General features: G+C 36.4%; 1 non-coding gene across 1 annotated transcript; it reads right to left on the reverse strand.

Annotated features, from left to right (window-relative positions):
- Positions 1–864: 864 nt before the first annotated feature.
- On the reverse strand, positions 865–937 carry Trnak-uuu (transfer RNA lysine (anticodon UUU)). Its single transcript has one exon. It is a non-coding gene; the product is annotated as a tRNA-Lys (tRNA).
- Between the last annotated feature and the right edge of the window lie 1,529 nt (positions 938–2,466).

The following is a 2,466-nucleotide window of genomic DNA, read 5'->3' on the forward strand; positions in this document are numbered from 1 at the left end:
AGCTAATGGACCAGAAACCGCCCATGTATTATGCTATCGTGATCCAGTAAAAGCCAAAATATCTAAACCTTAAGTTATTGCTATCTCATTGGTTTCCTTGATGCATTCATTTTATCACATGATTAATTTTTCATTTGATAAATTGTAATAGCTATTTACCTTACAAGTGTAGTAAGAGCGTTTTTATATCACGCAGGTGAATGTTGTGCAACGAGCGGAAGCGAGTTGCATAATTTACCGAAGTGATGTAAACACGCTCTTGCGTAACGTGTAACGTACAAGATTTTACCTGACCCGACGATATACAGGAGGTTACGAACAATATTTTTCATTATCCATTTCACTCATCTTCTAACAGTAACGTTCATTTACAAACAAAAGCTAGGTTAGGAAAATTCTTCAAAACATAACAATAAAATTCAAGCGCACAGCTGATTTCTAGCGTTGAACGTATCGTTGGATCCATAGAGGTATATTTTTTAAGTTAATCACTCAATGTTATTTAAACGGGTTTCATTACATCACCGAGTGAGTTTTTTTTTCAACTTTACATCACTCGAGAAGTAACGAAGTTATATACATCACGCTTGGGATAGGGAAGTTTAACATGGCGGGTTAGGTAAATAATTTTTTTACCACTGATAATCGTTGGCTTTTTACCTTAAACGTTTAAGGTAAAGGCCACCATTTTAAGTTGAACGGATATTTCGTAACGTGGCAGAAGGTTATGATTTCCCCGCGATTATTAATTTAGGTCTACAGTAAAAATAAATCAAAGCGTGGTAACTAGTGATTAAAACAGTATTTAACGTGGACGTAATTTATATGGCGTTATTGTTCGTTGGTTCCAACACAAAAAGTATCCGCCCGAACAGGGACTTGAACCCTGGACCCTTAGGTTAAAAGCCTAATGCTCTACCGACTGAGCTATCCGGGCTTATGTTGGAAATGCATATAAGTATAATACAACATTATTATAGTCGTACCGTTACAATTAATCTATATTATATACAGCCGCTTGTGTAACTGACTGACTGACTGATTCATCAGGTATACAAATCTTTGGGCACTTCTAGAATAGCTAGGAAGCTGAAATTTTTTGTGGAGGTCCGTTTAGGTCCCAGACCGCCAGGAAAATCCCAAAAAGTTACATTTTCAAATTACAACCCCCCCAAAAAAATTCCATTAAAAACGACTATTTTTTGGAAAAACACGTTTTTTTAAAACAGCTGTAGCCCGAAAACGGTAAGAGCTAGATTCGATTTGAGGAAAAATCGTGAGTTTGGAATTAAATTTTCTACAAGACACTATTAAGCGTTTTTCGAAAATCGCACTCCTTTACCTTCAAAAAACGCTCTACTTCCAAAAATTGTAAAAATTTTTTATTTTTTTAAGCGTTTTTAATTTTTAAAACGAATTTTCGCACATATATTTATACTTTTTATGCTCCCAACGTTGAAAGGAAAGTCCCTAGAGTGACCTTCTATAACTTAAACCTACAAAAAAAAATTCAAAATGGCGGATTTTCGATTAAAAAGTTCGTTTTTTAACGTATTTCTTATGGAAAATTAACATGTGACGACAAGCAAACTAGAAGTAAACGTGAGTAGGTGAAATATGGGTGTTTGGCGACAGAAAAAGCATTTTTGTCACTTCTAGAGTAGCTACGGAGCTGAGATTTTGTGTAAAGGTTTGTCTGGGTACCAAACCACCCAGAAGATCCCAAAATTTGGGTTTTCCAACTGAAACCCGCCAAAAGTAATTCCGTAAAACCCTAGTTTTTTGGGGAAAAACACGTTTTTTTAAAACTGCTGTAGCTCGAATACGGTAAGAGCTAGAAACGATTTGAGGGAAATCGTAGGTTCAGAATTAAATTTTCTACAAGACAGTTTTCTCAAAGAAGGAGTCATATCGAAAATCTTACTCCTACAGCTTCAAAAAACGCTCTACTTCCAAAAATTGTGAAAATCCTTGAATTTTTTGGTGTTTTTAATTAATAAAACGACTTTTCGTACATATATTTGTACTTTTTATGGTCTTAACGTTAAAAAGAAAGTTCCTTGAGTGACCTTCTATAATTTCAACGTACTAAAAAATTTAAAATGGCGGGTTTTCATTCAAAAAGGTATTTTTAACGTTTTTTTTAACGTATTCCAATCCCATTCCAACCCCCTCTCTTTCATCCCCATTACAATTTTTAAATTTATGACAATAGCTAATTTGCAACCAAAAGGTGAGTGAGCGTAGCAAACGAGCTCCAACCTAAAAGTGAGTGAGCGTAGCGAACGAGCTCCAACTTAAAAGTGAGTGAGCGTAGCGAACGAGCTAACCTGAAGGCAAGTGAGCGCAGCGAACGAGCTCCAACCCAAAGGTGAGTGAGCGTAGCGAACGAGCTAACCTGAAGGCAAGTGAGCACAGCGAACGAGCTCCAACAGCGAACGAGCTCCAACCTTAAAGTGAGTGAGC

Source organism: Macrosteles quadrilineatus, unplaced genomic scaffold (genome assembly GCF_028750875.1).
Source record: "Macrosteles quadrilineatus isolate MER2022 unplaced genomic scaffold, UCM_ALF_1.0 Scaffold_9__3_contigs__length_116548681, whole genome shotgun sequence".
Taxonomy (NCBI): domain Eukaryota; kingdom Metazoa; phylum Arthropoda; class Insecta; order Hemiptera; family Cicadellidae; genus Macrosteles; species Macrosteles quadrilineatus.